General features: G+C 42.2%; 1 protein-coding gene across 4 annotated transcripts in view; it reads left to right on the forward strand.

Moving 5' to 3' along the window:
- The first annotated feature begins 9,467 nt into the window (after positions 1-9,467).
- Positions 9,468-17,773, forward strand: part of AFTPH (aftiphilin) — a 49,121-nt gene continuing 40,815 nt past the window's right edge. For 2 of the 4 annotated variants that reach the window (XM_086631857.1, XM_086631858.1), the window contains exon 1: positions 9,721-9,823. The gene's annotated coding sequence lies outside the window, so the exon portion shown is untranslated. Of the gene's footprint in view, positions 9,504-9,719; positions 9,824-17,773 lie in introns of those variants that run through there. The other 2 variants (XM_086631860.1, XM_086631859.1) reach the window with 2 other exon arrangements.

Raw genomic sequence — 17,773 nt, forward strand, 5'->3', positions numbered from 1 at the left:
TGGCGAAAGAACTCTGCAGTGCTCCTGAAACTCCCTCCTGCTCCACCATGTGATGATATGCACAGAGGTCTTTGCTCCTTGGAAAATCCAGGCTATTGCCAACAGGTTTTGTATCAAGAATTAGTTGCTGCTCAGAGAACTGTGAATGATCTCATAAGTTGCAACGGTTCCTAAGTGAGATAGGCTGCTGAGGAAACAGAGGTTTGATTTTGGGTGATAGCTGCACCACTAGCAAAGGTCCTGCATCTTAGCTCCTCCATAGAGAAGGATTTGTTGGAAACTCAACCCAGTACAGGGTAAAGAGTGAGTTACTGAGAACATGCGCTCTGCCCAGGGGATTTCTTGCCGAAGAAGACAAGGGCCCTTTGCAGCAAAATAGGGATAAATATGGATAAAATATGGATTGTGGCCAAATTTGGAAATAATTATATCTGCTCTGCTCACATAACATTCCACAACTGGGCAGCTGGACCAATGCCATTTCCATGCGAACCGATTGTAAGTCGCCATCAATCTTTCACTTAAATCCACTGAACTGCTGACTTGCATCTGGCCTAGCAGGCAGCAAATACCCTGTGGTCTACACTACAAACAATTCCATAAATGCAGGGAAATTGAGACAAAGTTGCTCCTTTGAAACATCTGGCAATCAGCCTGTGTTGGGAAGATGGGTCTTGGTGCTTTTGGTACTGTTTGGAGCAGCGTTTCCAACTCACTAGCACTGGGTACATGGAATAACAGGGGTATGAGAATTCCTCAACATCTAGATTTGATGTCAGATCCCTCTTTGACCAGATGAGGGTAAACAGCACAAGCTGGTGCCCTCTCTCAGCTATGCTGAGAATTGAAGCTCATAGAATCATAGAATATGGCATCCAGTCATTATTAGCCAGCTGGATTGAGTTGAATATAATGAACTAATTAACTAATCAACTCAAGGTACCAATCCTGCCTACAAGAGGCAGGCCATTTCCTTCTGGCTGTGGAAGATGCAACAATAGTGTCCTTGGTGCCGCAGCCCAGGCTGGTGAGCAACAATAGAATGGTTTGAGTTGGAAGGGACCTCAAAGATCATCTAGTTCCAACACCCCTGCCAGAGGCAGGGACACCTTCCCCTAGACCAGGTTGCCCAAAGCCTCATCCAACCTGGCCTTGAACACTGCCAGGGATGGGGCAGCCACAACTTCTCTGGGCAACCTGTTCCAGTGCCTCACGACTCTCAGAGTGAAAAATTTCTTCCTTATATCTAATCTAAATCTCCCCTCTTTCAATTTAAAGCCATTACCCCTTGTCTTATCACTATATATCCTTATAAAAAGTCTCTCTCCAGTTTTCCTGTAGGCCCCTTTAGGTACTGGAAGGCTGCAATAAGATCACCCCGGAGCCTTCTCTTCTCCAGGCTGAACAGCCCCAACTCTCTCAGCCTGTCTTCATAGGAGAGGTGCTCGAGCCCTCGGATCATCTTCGTGGCCCTCCTCTGGACCCGCTCCAGCAGCTCCATGTCCTTCTTGTGTTGGGGACTCCAGAGCTGAATGCAGTATTCCAGGTGGGGTCTCACAAGAGCAGAGGGGCAGAATCCCCTCCCTCGACCTGCTGGCCACGCTGCTTTGGATGCAGCCCAGAATACAGTTGGCTCCTTGCAACAAGTGCTAGATCCTATAAATTTATAGGTTTATTTCACTTACTAACCTTTTTTTCAGTTCAGTGGTTAAAAAACCTGAAAACCATGAGCCAAATTCACCACTGATGCACACCCCCTGACTTCAGTGAGGTTAGAGAAGGGACGGCTGACACTCACTGCTACGACGCACAGGATCTCCCTTGAAGTAACGCAGGCTGCACTTAGACCGGACGGCTGGTGCAGGGAGATGCAGGGAACAGCAAAGGGAAGCGCTCCCTGGCAAGGGCTTCTGCAGAGCACATCAGTGACACCACAGGAGCCTGCTGGGATCACACTCGTTTACTAGAACCAAGCTGGCTCAGAGACAGCACCCTTTTCCTAGCACTGAAACCCAGTTAGCCGTGATTTAGAGTGAGGGTTCCTACTTAGAGCCTGGTCAATTTAAACAGATTGCTCAGGCACCTGGATTTACCTAATCTCATCTTTCCTAGCTCTCCTGTGGCAACAGAGCTGGTTTGGCTGCTCTCAAGAGATCTCTGACTGATCTTGTATATTGAAGGAGTGGGGGCTGGACCTCATCTGCCTCACTTTGTGCTTTTGTCATCCTGCTGCTTCCCTCCCTGACCATCTCTCCACAAATCCCTTCTGCCTGCTCCTTCCCACATTCTGCCTGTTCTTGGTATAAATGTCAGGAGTTCAGTCTTGCTTCTTTCTGCTTGTGAGACAACAGCAGGGGACCACACAGAGACCAACAGATCCCTCTGTCTGAGGGTTTCATCCCTTCTGTCTGACTGCTGGTGCAGCCAAAGGCTGCAGAACTCCAGGGCAGCTTGGGCAGACAGGACTTCTGTTAGCATTCAAAAACATTTTGGCTATTTAGAACATGGTATTTTCTCTCTAGATTCTGTCTTCTTGTTTATAATTTACCTAGGACAACAACCCTGTCAGGTAGTTTAGGATCAAATATGGCCAATCTCACATATCCCTCATATAAGAGCTTTCCAGAAAGCAATTCCGTTCTTCTGAGATCTACCCTTGCTATGTGCCTACATCCCAGATGCTTTGCATCTCAGTGAACACAGATCAAGAAAGTAAACCCATTGCAGAGAAATATGACAGAGGATAAAATTGACATATGTGGTACTGAAAACAAGCATCAGATATGAGTCTGAAAGACAATGAGACGGATTTTGGAAAATATCTGCAAAAGGAACCACTTTCCTTGCATGGCAGTTGCATGTGAGACAGAACTTGTCATTAACCCTGAAAAACTTCAGCCATTTCCATTTTAAAACCTGGAACTGAATCCTTCTCTTACTTAAGTTTAATGGACATTTTGCCATTCACTATAAAGAGAAAAGGGCATGATCTTTGGGGAAAAAAAATCTCAAATTATTTTTATTAATATGCATCACTGCCAGTCACACAACATGGCTTGTGTGGAAAACTTGTTCAAAACATTCAAACCAGGCACCCAAATTTCAGTGACTGTGTTGACATATAGATGTGAAATGAACTTATGCAATTACAACAGGATATTGCAGGTCTTCATATATATATATAATATATATATATAAAAACACTGTAGAGTTTCAGTGTTCCTAGAAAAAACCCAACAAAACCCCAAACCAAAACCAAACCAAATCCCAAAACACAAAGCCCTCTGAAAAGCCTTAGAAGTTAAAAAGCCTTAAAATAGATGTTAATAGAGATTATGGGGATATACCTTGTTAGTCTGAACAGCTCAGTGTGCAAGAGACTGCTGTAATAGTGCCCATCACATACACAGAGTTAGTAGTTTGTACCTCAGAATTTCCTACCAGCGGATCTACAAGGGGGTTTGGTGGCTCTTGACTCCTCTCATCACAGAGAGGAGCTGATGCACAAGGAAGGAGAATGGCTACGGAAATCAACTCACCTTTGTCCAAGAAATAAATTGGACCATTAAATCAGAATAATGGTCTTCAACCATTTTTTAGCACTTTTCATCTTGAATGTACAAAACTCACAAGCCAGGCCTCTTTAAAGGCAAGGGACTGTCTTTAAATTAATAACTTGGATTTCTTTTCTTATTGGCTTTCTGTATTTAAAGCCTGTATTGGAAAACAAACAAACAAACAAAAACCAAGACCAATTAGTCACATTGGAAAGTTTTGCTCTGCCACATAGAGAGCTAGAAATCTTGCTTTCCTGCTGACACTTGAGGTGCTCACAAAATACCTTCTTCTAGAAGAAGGAAGTATTGTCAGTCCTGGGATGAAACAGTACATGATGCCTGTACATCATTTTGGCTGTCTATAGCTTGCTGGGCTGCAACACTTGTCAGCTGTTTTTTCCTCTCAGCTTGCCTGAGTAACACAGTTAAATTAGGGCTGAAGTCAGATTGTTTTCAGTCTGCACTCATCTTAAAGTTTGTTATATCTCCTTCACACCTGAACACACCAGCACTGCCAACAGCTTCTCAGCTTTTGCCAGCTACATTGGTTTATCTGTTGGCTCTGCTGACAAGCCTTGCTGTCATTAAAATGTAGATACACTAAAATACACTTCGCACATGCTGCTGACAAGTTACGTATAAAAATATGTGGAGGCCAGGCGTACACGTAGTATCGCCACACTGAGGTCATTAATTTCTGCCACTTCGAGGATGTGGTCTAGACCACAGCAGGAAAAATGTGGCTGTTCTGACATTCATGAGCTGGTTAATCCACTGGGTAGCCCTCATACGGCAAGAATGTGAGCCTGCGTGTTCATTAGAGGCTCCGAATCAGCTGCAAATGTGGTTCAGACTCAGAAAGGAGTTCCTTAGAAGGAAAAAACAACAAACAAAAATCAAAAAACCCTCCCAACAAACAAAACAAACCAAAAAACCCTCCCAACAAAAACTGTTGAGTGTCAGCAACCCTATCGTTGCCCAAGTAAATCTGATCTGAAAATCGAAGAGCCTACACGTCCTTCAGATGTAGAAGATTTCTAAGACACACCTAAAACAACTGCCATTTCATCTGTTTTCTGTAACTACACAGGGTTGCTTGTAGTTAACACATTTAGAACTGTTTAAGGACAATTCTGGGAGTTTTAATGGCTTGTGAATCACAAGTGAACGGGCTGCTGATGCAGTCCTGCCTTCTAGCTTTCCTAACTATGACTCCAGTAAAGCTGGCTGGGGAGATCTGTATAACACAATAACCAACTTGCATTCCGAACAAAGATTTATATGTTGCATCTGAAACACATGTTACAATGTTTTCTATTTAAAGCCATTGCAACTAGAACAAATGGAGACAGTCCCTTCCCTGAAGAGCTGGAAAAAGCTGACACCTTTGTTGGATGCCCAAAACAAGAGGAACCAGTGCCTGGACATTCTGCATGGCCAGAGGTCAATGCAGCAATGCAGAAGATGTGGGCATTTGAGATGTTCAGAAGACTACCTCATGCCTCTGAATGGATTGGAGAGGAAACAGGGACCACCACATAGGGGTTGTCATAAAGGATAACACCTAGCATGGAGAGGCCAGGCTCAGCAAGTTCCTTTCACTGCCAGCAGAGAGACATGTGAAGACCACAGGAGCTGGAATGAATTCAGACACTGTTAGAACTGCAGGGGATGGGAATTCACAGGATCTTTGCTGCATGGCCAGCTCACAGACCCAGGTGGGCTCTTCACAAGTGGGTGCCTGATACGGTTAGGGAATGCCCTGAGATCAGGAGACAATCCTGGCTCCCTCAACTCTAACACAGACAAGAATCTTCGCAGTGCTCTGTGGAAGAGCCAAGCAGTCTGCACTGATGCTGGATGGAGCTCAGGGCACCAACCACCACTCTGAGAAACAAGCACCAGCTGCTCATGGATCTGTTTTACCACCTTGCCATGCCAAAGGACAGATCAGCACTGGAGTTTGGTAACAGGCTGCTTAGTTGATGCTTTGCTCAGCCACAGCTTTGTTTAACTTTAGCTAACAGTAACTGCACAATTTTTCTTTTACTAACTGTTGCTCATTTAGAAGCCAGTGGAAAGTGCATATTATTCATTCAGCCAGCTTTGATAATGCCCACCTTATGAAACCACGGCCACAAACAATTTTAATGTAAAATTTTTGAGGTTGATTGGTGAATTCAGTCAGATGAGCTCTTTCCTCTTGATAATGAGGTAGTAGGGGTTATTTCAGCTATGACGGTAGATGATAAATGCAGTTTTACTGAATTAAAAACATTTCAGAGAAACGTGCCAATTCAGTTTCATGTCAGGATGGAAAAAAGTCACAACATTCTGTGAAGATAAATTGCAATGGTTCCATCTCCTGTTTCCAATTTGCTTGATTTTTTTCTATTCAGTTTCCACAGAAAAATTTAAATTATTTAGCAGTGCATTGACAACAGCACAAATGGAAGCTTTTGGCATTGGTGAAATTAAATGATCTGGTAGGTCCAAAGACCATTTAAAAATCATTCTACGGATAATTTCAAATCTTCAAATCTCCAATTTCATTGTGAATTAGGGAAAAAAAAAAAAGGAAAAATCAAGCAATACCATTTCTCAGGAAATATACTATCTAGTTTCTGATCAGCAGCGTTGCCAGACTCAGCAGAGAGGGAAGCAAATTGCCTGCAGTTTAAAGATTTATCTAGTCTTTGAGTACAGCAAGTTTCTTTCCCATACATTGAGTGGGGAAGCCAGAAAGAGCTTGCACTTCCAAGAGTCATGTCGTACTGTACATATTTTGAAAATTAAAATTAAAAAGGAAAAAAAAAAAAGTAAAAGAACTGCACTATCTACTGCTAGCGATCCAACATCTTTCAGAAGATATTCTGCATTACACTACACAATATATGGTACAGCTTATAGTATAACTAAAAGTTACATTCAGGAATCAGGTTGTAAACTCCAAAATGAGAAATAAAAAGCTAAATTATTTCCCTATAAATATTAAATTTTCTTGAGAATTATGAATGACTAAGTTTTATGAAGGACATAGATGTAGACCATAACAAGTTCTCCCTGCCATCCTCAATTCCCAACCCAAAAGTATTGTCTGAGCCTCCAGACCATGCGGGGTTTTGGACAGCCTTTCTGAATCATCTTGACACACGACGAGAACCTTTTTCCATTCGAGACTTTTAGGAAGGCTGCGCCCTCTCCTGACAGTTTAGGAGTTGGCATCAGTGATTGATAAAGCTGCTTTGCTGCAGCTAACAAATCAAGGCTGGACCTCAGAGTTAGCAAGCTCAGTCCTGCTTGATTTAAAACCTCTAACGCACTGTGCAGAGGGGCTTCACATTAAGACGGATATCTCAAAATTACAATGTTTTTTCCCTATGCTGTAAGAAAATAAATTGTTTTAAAGTATATGCTTTAAAAAAAAAAAAAGCCATATGTTTGAAAATCGGTAGAATACCACTCTAGAATAATCTCCAGATAACATGCAGTGTTTATGATCCATGCAGTTCTGTAAAGGAAACTTTTATATGTTGAAAATACAACCTTGAAATTAGTGTTGTAACCCATGGATTCCATTTCACAGAACTAATACATAATATGGCTAATGCTATTATAAAGAGTCAGTCTGCCTTCGTAAGCAATGTAATCTCCTTCAACCAGCAAAGCTTACACACGACTGACTAAAGAAATCCTACACATCTTGTCAATCACTCACACTATGCCTAAGTGAAGATCACTTCCATTTTTTTTTATGTGGGACGCTTACCTCTTGTCCGATCCTGCAATCAAGTTAAATGAATTTTACAGACTCACAGGTGCATACCGATTAAAGCTTCTGGTCCTAGAAACTACCGAACACCACCGAGAAGGAAATTTCCCTCTGGTCAAACTGGCAGGGACCACTTGGAGGGATTTTCTGAATTTCTTTGTAGCTTAGGATATGAGTCACTTCCTCAAATCATCTGGGAATTTTACTTAACAAATTTCCTTCTATTCTAAGACCTAATTACTGACACTGTTGATCTTTCTGCCCCTCTCCCTGTGCTTGTGGCTTTGGATTTTCCACAGAAGGGCTTTACTTTTTTTCTTTTTTTTTAGGGTGCTAGGGCTCAGGTTGCCATCTGAGGAGTTTATGGGCAGTGTGTTTATTCTGTATGCACATTCAAATCATTGATGCATCAGCTGTATAAGAGAAGATAATTATTAAATTACTGCCTCTAATTATATTATTTACAATGTTGCCATAGGATGATTAACACTTATGGCCAATGACCATCAACTAAACACAGCTGGAACGGGAAACGATTCTTCATGGAGTAACACTATACGCTGAGGTGTATTTTGGGCCCCTGGAACACAATGGCTATTGCCAGACACGGGAAGAAACGATCTAGTTTGCCTGTTGCTTAACAACAAAGTACTTCACTGCTTTTACAGATTCTTCTGCACACCCCTACAATTTGTAAAACACGTTGTTGTACATTGGGTGGAGGTTAAAGATCTTTAACTGCTAAATTGCCCTACCTTCCAGTTCCCCTCACCACTTCTGTCCTGCCAGGTCAGCACAAGCTTTACACCGTGTTTCTGACACTAAGCTGAAAAAAAGAAAACAGCCACCAGGCGGCGAAACGTAATATGTAAAATGTATGAGCAGCCTCATTAATAAGTCACCTATGATTACCTTCAGCTACTATAACAGGATTCCTAACGTAACAGGAACATTGTATTAACAACACAATTTCCTCATGCTTCACAAAGGCCTTATACTGCTTATTAAATTAGCAGATTAATTATAATTACTTTTAAATGCATTTGAGGCATTTTTGTTCCACAAACCTATCTCAAACATGAAAAGTTCTGCGAGCAGCCTTGTTTTAAGCCTTCCTCAGCCAAACTACTGCATTTAAATATCCGCTTAAGCCTCTGCAGGAACAAAGCTTTAACGTTACGCTTTGATCACTATTTTATTATTGCAATTTGCCAGCAATTTGTAACTGCTGTACAGTGTTCAGTTCACTACCATCGAAGGATGAATGGTGGGTCCCCGCATTATTTAAAACCCTGTCATGCTCTGTTCACAACCTAATGTGCTGGTAGTTCTGACAATATTCACCAGCACAGTGAAAACAGGTCACAACGAGACATAAAAGGTGGGCTAGCGGTATGTTCCAGAGGTGGACTGCAGAATCATACATATGGGACAACAGGCTAGTGGCCTGTTCCAGAGGTGGACTGCGGGATCATACATATGGGATCAGGCTACTCTCCCCTGAACTTCAAAGTAGCGAAATTTTGCAGTAAACAATTTCCTCCGCAGAGGTCCTAGCACGATTCTCAAGACCGGGGTATTACGTACGACTATGCGGTCCTCAGGCCGGTGCTACCGGTACCACAGCGCTGCTCCCCCCGCCAAGCGCAGCCTTTTGCCCGCCTCTCCTCCCGCCACCTCCCCGCACCGCCGGCCAGCTGCCAGAAGGGATTCGTCCCGAATTCCCCATTTCTATTTCGGACGGTTTCGGGTTTTTTTTTGTTTTTTAATGCCACTGCCTGTTTTCGGCGCCTCTCGGCGGGCAAACGCCTGCACGGCCCCGGCCCCCCGTGGCGGGATCCCTGACAGGATTCCTGACACCGAGCGCAGCGCAGGGCTTCACCTGGCGCAGCCCACACGATACCCCTGAGGGAAAAAGAAAAAAAAATAATAACTAAAAAAATTTAAAACACCTCATAGTGCCTACGCCAGGGCATGGAACACACCGCAAAACTGGCGCTGCCCTCTTCCTCCCGAGCTCAATATGGCGGCCGCGGCGTCACCCCCGGCATCGCCTCACTCTTCATCCAAGATGGCCGGCTTGCCGCGGGGAAGACGGCTTGCCAACACTTAAGATGGCGCTGCTAAACCACCGTCTACCTACGGCGGCGGAGGGCAGGTACCACCTCAGCAGCGTTAGTCATTTGTTTGTTTATTTATTTATTTATTTACGCGCCCGCTCCGCCGGCCGCCGCTGGAAGTGACGCGGCTGCGGGAGCGGCCGTGCGGCGCCTGCCGGGAGGCCGAGTGGGCGGTGGCGGGGCAGGAGGCGGTGGCCGCCGGGAGGGGGCCGGGCTGCAGCGACGCGGTTCCTGTCGCCGTGACATGGGTTCCCCCTCGATGGCGGTTGCCGCGGGAGGCCTCAGATAACCGGCCGCGTCCCCTCTCCCCCTCCCTCCTTCCCTACCCGCCGCCATGCCCGCCCGGGCGCCGCCGCCCCCCGCGCAGCCTGCAGGTAAGAGACGGTGTCGCCGCCACTGCCGAGCGGGGGGCGGTTCGCTTCCTCCGGGCCTGGCCGGGGAAGGACACCCCCTGCCCCGCGGCGGCGGGCGGGGACCCCTCGGGGCTGCACCCGGCGGCCTGCAGCGGCCGGGGCCTGTCGGGGCATCGCTCCCTCCGTCCGTAGCGGAGGGCGGCGGGGCCGGGCCGCCCCGCCGGGCAGGAGGGCTGGGCGGCGGGGGGAAGCCCCGCGGCGCTCCCCGGGCTGGAGCGCTCTCCCGCGGCTCGTCCCGCTGCGGCGGGAGTGAGGGAGCGGGCCGCGTCAGGGCCGGCCTGGGAGCCGGGCGGCGGTGTTCCCCGGTGGCGGGCCCTGAGGGTTATGACCCCCCCCACCCCGGTACGCCGCGCCTCGCAGCGGGGGGTTTCCCGTAGCGGCTCCGGGTGGGGCGGCAGCCGGGCCGGGGCGAGCGCCCCGCGCGTTTGCGGGGTTCGGCGCGGCCGCAGCTGGAGGAGGGGGCTCGGTGTAAGGGCGCAGGGAGTTAAGCTGCCCTGTGTGTTCGGTTTTTCTCGATAAGCTGTCTGTTTTAAGGGCCTTAAAGCGTGTCAGTTGCTAAATACATCTAAAGATGACGTGCTGAAGCAAAGTTGTGTTTTTACTTTATTGTTTTTTAGAAGTGACACCATTCTAAAATGAGACAATTGCTGAAATGCTTATTAGGTCCTGACACTTCAGTTTGCTGTTATATGTAGCTGCCTGATGAATGAACACATGCTTTTTTCCTTAGAGAAGACCATTCCTTAAACCAAGGGTTAAACCTTGGGATTCCTTCAAAGCGTAAGTAAGTTGGCTTCTTGATGGTGACAGCCCCTTCCCTTCAGCTTTAGCGCAGAAATTGAGACCTTCAGAAGTTTGACGCTCCTTTGAAAGCAACCCTCTGTTGATAAATGAAGAGAGCGCGTAGAAGAAGCATCATTGACGGGCTGTACTGCGCTGGTCGTAGAAGTTTTGTTCTCGCGCACGGTGTACAGCGTGATGTGCTTCGTTAGAACTGACTTCTGCAGCTGTTGAGTTCATAGTAAAGTGAATTTGATGGATGTTGCTTTTTAACTGGGCTGGTCCTTGGAGGTTGAACGAAATTAAAAGTATTTCTTCCTTGTTATATTCTCTGGACATATGAACTAGGCTTGGAAAACCAATTAGCCTACTTTGAGCATAAAGATGTTAGGTTGTATTGTCAGCACATGCAGAAGTTTGTATGCGTGCTCGATACAGCTGGTGTGTAGGTAGCAGTTCCTCTTCCTGGAGTTAGAGCTGTTCCTAGAGGAACGTAGTATTAATTGGGAGAGACAGGAGAAAGGCGAAGTGCCTGTGGCTACTGAGGGATTGTGGGTTGGTTTTGGGTTTGTCTTTTTTTTTGAAACATTCCTTTCATATTGGTGACAATAAATAGCATAAATCTGAGGATATGAGAATTTAAACTTAAGAATACTAATTCATGGTAAAGTAAAGGGACTTCAGAAAAGCTAATGTGGCTGTGGTGTTTCCATTGCACGTGATGTTTGCATAAAGTACATATTGTGTGACCTTCTAAGGTCATGTGAAAGTATGACCTCTTCTTTTTACTTCCTTAATTTGTTTATAAGTAAGCAGTTGAAGGATCTTGGCCTCGATAGATCAGTTGGTGCTGTCCGTTTGTTTTTTTATTATTATTGCTATTTTCTTTTTGTTTCATTTTTGCTCAGATCATGGTTTTGTTTAGCAAAGGATTTAACAGTCTATAAAGTTCAGTTATACACACGGAATCATATTTGTGTTACATGTTTCCATTGATGAAGACAGCGTGTCTTCCATTTATACTTAAATATTGCTTTAGTAAGCTACTAAGTTAATGCATGCATTTTAACACCCTGTTTACATAAAACAATGTTTTGAAATTTTAAGGACTTTGTGAAAGATAAGTCTTTTCAGTGGAAATAATAGAGCAGCTTAGACGGACTTCTGTCAACTCTTTGCCCTTTCCTCTTGAAATATTCATAGAGCTCTCCTTGCAGCTCTGTAGTGGTATCAGTTGGAAACCCAGAGGTAAAGAAAACTGATGCTGAATCTGGTTGTTTTCACTATACGTGGCAGCATGATCTTCTTTCAGATACTCTATCTTTTTTGACAAAACGTTCAGTCCTTTCTGTGCTATTGTACTGTTTGACAATTTAAACTACCTCTTTGTGAACCTTTCAGTGCAAAGACATGCTAACCTTTTCGTGGGGATTCAAAACACTCAACTTTTCTGGATAGTCCTCTTCAGAGAACTGTCTTAGATCCTACTCATTGCTGGGTTTCAGAATTTTTGTCTGTTTTGTTTTTTTTTTTTTCTTTGTGCAGAATACGCACTATGTAAGCTGCTCCTGTGCACACAAAAAAAAAGGCCTTGAAAGGTGTCTTGTTTGAAAACTGACAGTCTCATTTCCAGTAGACTTTCTTCCATGCTAATGTCTTTGACGATTAAAATTTTGGATTGATACAACAAGGAATGTTTCTATATTGGTACCCATTGCAAGATGATGTAATGAGTCTGCTTCTGAAAGGCAAATTAGGATTTTTCAAGTCCAAGAGTCTTGTTTTGGAAGAACCACAAGGAAGGGCGAATCTTGTCTTCACTTTCGTACGTTCGAAAGTACGTACCAGAGGGAAGGAAATGTCAAACCTCAAGTTCATATGTCTATTGAAAAGTGATGGAAAATAGATTTTTATACTTTGGAGTATAAGGTGGCTCTTGTATTGTATTCTGTTTTTAATATGAGATAATGTCTGTAGGTGGGATAAATGATGAATAATGTAAGCCTGTTCTTGCCAATTGTGTTTAACTTGCTTCTGTCAGATATTTATTTGCCTTTCCCCTCCCCCCCCACCTACTTATTCTCTGCATGTTGAAGAAAATACTTGTTCACTTAAAAATAAGCAAAAGTGTGCAGTAATGGAAGGAAGACGGATGGTTGTTCTCCCTATGCGACTGTATTTCCTCTGCCAAGCTGTGAGAGAACCTTTCACGTAAGAATGCAGTTGTGCAACCTCTGGGAAGTTGTAATCTGCTCTTTACTGTAGTCACTGTGAAGTTTGAAGGGTTTATATGTGATGGAGAACATACTGTTCAGTAAATAAATGTCTGAGAACAGTTGACCTTAGGTAGTCTCTTTTTAATACTTTCTAATCCATCATCTTAATTTGGATCATCTTAATTTTAAATCAAATTTTAATCCATCATCTTAATTTTAAATCTTAATTTAGAGCAGGTTCCCAGCTAACATATTTCAGGGTAACATCCAGAAATAAATTTTCTCCCTGAGTTGAACACTGTTTTAAAAGGAATTTAAGAAATGGGAAGAATGAAACCATCCCAGTTATGTGTTACTGACGACATCTGTCTTTACACATTGTATGGATGTGTGCTGTACATTGGACACAAATATTGTGTTCCCACAGAGCTAGATTTTAAACCTGATTGACGTTCCCAGCCAGATGTGTTTGCCTATGTGAATTAAAAACGTGCTTGTTCTTGCAATGTTTTCCCCGCTGTTTACAGGTTTAGGTACAGACAGTGTCTTTATCTGCAGCTGTTAAAGCAAGTCAGTAGATTTTGATTTGAAACATTAAATTTTTTTACTTATAGTAACTTTATAAAAATAACCTAGTGTTTTGGTTTTGGGGAAGTGATGCTACTCTTGGTTAAAAAAAGTTTCATGAACTAACACAACGCTTAGATTAATATTTTTCAAATGTTCCTCCGATTCCACAGCTGAGCCAAAATGAAATAGGGAGAAGTGAAACAGCACAACTGCGAAAGTTTGTGTTTGATTCTTCTTCGTATCATCTATCAAGATTTAAAGGAAGAAATCTATATCCCAGATCTGTTTAAAGTTCATGTTTGTGCCACCTAACTTAGTCTTCCTGTGTTGTCAGTGATGAGAGGAAGAGGAGCACTGTCAAAGAGGTTTGGATCTTGTTATAGGCTGGATTGTCTGAAGATGCCTAGTGTTTACTGCTGGCCTAGGGAGAGCAGGAGGACCGGAAGAATGAGCTGCCCAAGATAAGTGCCTGAATCCTGATGGAAGTCTCCTGAGTTTTGTTACTTTATTATTCATTTTACATGCAGCACTTTCTAATAGAAGGTGTCTAGCATATTCGGTGTTTGTTGAAACCACAGTAATGTACAGTGGTATTGATTAATTCCAAATGTCAGGTAATGAGAAATAAGGTTAAGATATGCTTGCCTTATTGGAACTGGAGAACATTGTTTTCCTCAACTCATACATGTCCAAGAGTAAAAAAAGTGCTCTGAAACTCCTGCTTTGGGTAATGGACCTTCTGGCTGTAACAGCATTAGGTTCAAAATCGAAAACATTGATTTCTTGGAGGCTTTATGAAGTAAACATTTTCTTGCTGTATTTTGTTTGCTGGTAGCTTATTCCAAAAATAAAAGTAAGCTTATTAAAGCAATTTAAGAACATATTGACTTCAGCCTGGATAGTCACTCTTTCCAGAGTGGATTTGGGTTGTAGGAATGCTGGTTTAGTAGACAAGCTCTCCTTGTTTACAACGGCTCTTCTAGAAATAAATTCTCAGATGCAGAAAGAGTGTAAATCCATTTTTCATTGTTCATAATCCAATGAAAAGGTAAAGTTAGAAGAGGACAGATTTTCCTACTGGAAGGCAACATTTTGCTGTAATGAGAAATCTAAATCTGATCCTTGCTGCAGTATTTTTGGTATCTGCTTGAGGAATTCCCTTGCAGTAGAAGAGGTAAATGTTCTTGGAAAGATCAGATGCTAGCAGCTAATGACTCGAATCCATCTCCTTGGCATCGCAAGGCTTTTACTGTAGGACATTTCAGTAATGTCGTTTCTGTCGTGGAGATCTTGATCATGCCATTTCTGATTATTTTGTTTTCTTTGTGCTTCAAGTGATGGGTTGCTTAACTCGGCTGTGCTTTCAGAATAATCCGCAGTTGAGAGGTTATCCATTGCTTTGCCAGTATTCATCTGAAGTTAAAGGGAATGTTCTGCTCTCCGAGCAGTTTCTGCTTTTCAATTTACATGTCTCGGATATTTCTTTAGAGATACTCTTGGTCTGTGGCCTCCTAGTTTTCTAGGTCTTATGTAAGAGCCAAACATGCTATTTCAAGTTTTGCCTTAGAAGATACACAGAGAAGGAACTATTTATACCTGCCTTTTGTGTGTTGTAATTACATTGCTCTCTTTGCTGCCGTGTCTTTGTTAGACTGTTACTATTATTCTACAAAAAGGTAATGAACAGGGATGTGATCTGTGTATGAGGAAAGCAGATATTTTTCCCTGTTTAATGCAGGGAATAAGAAGATACCCTGGTTTGATAGTAAATGGTTTAGAAACCTGATTAGTGTCTTGAGATAAAAGAGTATGCATTTACCTTTATGAAGTCTTGCCCTCTCAAAACTCATCTTTTTCCAGTATTACCAATTTCTGTTTCTCTCTTCTTTGGAGTGTTTCAAATTAACCTGAGGTACAGTCTTAAATGCTTGTGACCTTAGAAAAAGGCTTAAACAAAGAGCTGCAGTAACAGAATTGAATCTGACCAAATTAACCAGCAATGTGTTGGGTTTTTTTTTTCTTTAAAGTAAAATGTCAATATGTACTTTAAGTGTGTTGATGAATTTCATTTATATCCTGACTCTAGCAGTGGTCTTTCATTTCACAAACAAATATCAGTAAATATAAGGAAAGCAAGAAACTCATGTTTTCAGCTGGATATTTTTGGTTTGTTTTTGTTTTGAAACCTGTTTGCAGAAAACGACGTCTGAAAGAGAATGCAATTTTTTTAAGTTTTTTTTTTCTGGAAAACCTTGGGCAACTGCATGTCATGAGGAATTGATGGAAATCCATCACCAATCTAATATTATAAACTATTGTGATTCAGAAAAACTTTCTGACACTTATCAACGTAAACCTGTCATTGTGGCTAAAATAATCCAGTCTAAACATGAACACTTAAACTCTTTCAGATTCTTCACTTCAAGGTATAAGGTCTGCTGCCAGAAACCTGGTTGTTGCGTGTTAAAAATCGTGGAAGTAGCTGCTCTTCTATGCGCTAGTAAAAACTGTTACAATTTCCCTCAAAGCAGAATCCTCAGTATATAGTGTGCTGAAAAATCAATGCTTTCTATTTGTTTAAGATTTGCATGTTTCAAGAACCTTTAAATAAACAAATGGGTGCAAAAGTGCACGTTAACTTTGTAGCCGACTTTCTTATTTGGGAGCCAATTCCCTCAAAAATACAGGGAAGATAAATAATCTGCATATCGGTCATAGATTTATTCAAATTCTGCTTTGTGAGTTAAGTCACGTTTTGAGTTAATCACTTGAAATACCGGGTTTACAAAATTACACAGCCTACTGTCATGACCAAGAATATGTCTGAGTTTCACATAAAGTACTACAAAAGATGAAGCCACAGTTCCAGCTCTTAGCCCCTATTTGAGATGCCAGACAAAGCAGGGATTAACTAAATGAATTAATGAACAAAGTTGTTGTTGTGTCAGACCTGCGGGTTTTCACCATGTTAATGTTCCGGTGGACGATAATGAATTTGATTCAATAGTTTATGGTTGGCAGGTGGAACACTTTTGAAAGTCAAGAAAGGGGATCATAATGAAATTCATTCTGAAGAAAACCACATCAGGGCTGGAAATTGCCATGCTGTTTTTGATTTTGCAAGGAGAATCGGGATTATGCCCAATTTAAAAAAAAAAAAAAATTATCACTAATTAGTCAGAGGGAGGAGGAGTACTGGTATGACTTTTTTCCTTCTGTTTCACTTTTCATATGATATTCTTTTGAGTTCTGTAAACTGCAATTAAATTATGCTAACGTAACAACAATTATATTGTGTTAACGTAACAACTTTATACTCATACAATACAGATTCATACTTTTTGGAGCTCTTAAACTTTGACTTTTAAAATGCATCTGTAACATCATAGGAAATAACTGACATTTAAAAAAAATTATATGCAAGTCCATGCAATTGATTATGCAGTTGGTTCTTATGGGTTAAACTAATTAAACGTGTAGCAGACAATCAAACCTACGATCAGATTTTTAAATGCACAATTAATGTTCCTTGCAGATCCTGTTTTGGCAACTGTTACTGAAACACATCTGGAGCAGAGTATTGTGCTACTGGGCTGCTGCTGTGTAAATGATCCCTGTGATGTTTTAAGTGCTTTGAAATGAAAAACTGAAGGAAGCTTTTTCTTCTCTATGGCAGAAATTGCAGGAGAGAGGATTTCTGGATGATCAGAGATCTTCCTACGTGTTTGGACTTTGACAGTCTGCTTCACCCCCCATGCAGCCTCTTCATGTTATCTTTGTCCTGTGCTTGTCCCTACTGTTCTTATTCTTTGCCTTCCTTTTTTTAAGTTAACTGGAAAGAAAAGGAGTCTTGTGGGTAAACTCCCTTGGACTGTGATTCTTGATTATTCAGTTTATTTTCTGAATGCTGCATCTTGGGATATTTTTAGATCACCCTCGCCCCTAAGGATTTTCTCAACTCTCTTATGATATATTTTTAAATGAGTTTGGGATAATATAGTAAATGGTCAACAAAAATATGGGTGGAGTTGTTATGATGGATAATATATGGAAATATGTCTAGTGCAGGTTAAGAATTAATCTTTGTCAGTGTTTCTTGCATGAGATCTTCCGATGTCAAGTGGTGGAGCAGTTACTAATACAGAGCTGGATGTGATAGTTCAAATAACTCAAGTGAAAAGCAACTTATGTAAGCCTATAAATCTAAAAAGATTTTCAAATAAAAACCACATACACATGCTTTTGGTGAAACCAATACAATTTTTTTTTTCTAATGGGAAGATTCAGAAGTTTTTTTCAAGGCCTCTGATTCATAGTGTTAGGATATCTCTTTGAGCTACAGCTT

This window comes from Tauraco erythrolophus, chromosome 2, assembly GCF_009769465.1.
Source record: "Tauraco erythrolophus isolate bTauEry1 chromosome 2, bTauEry1.pri, whole genome shotgun sequence".
Taxonomy (NCBI): Eukaryota; Metazoa; Chordata; class Aves; order Musophagiformes; family Musophagidae; genus Tauraco; species Tauraco erythrolophus.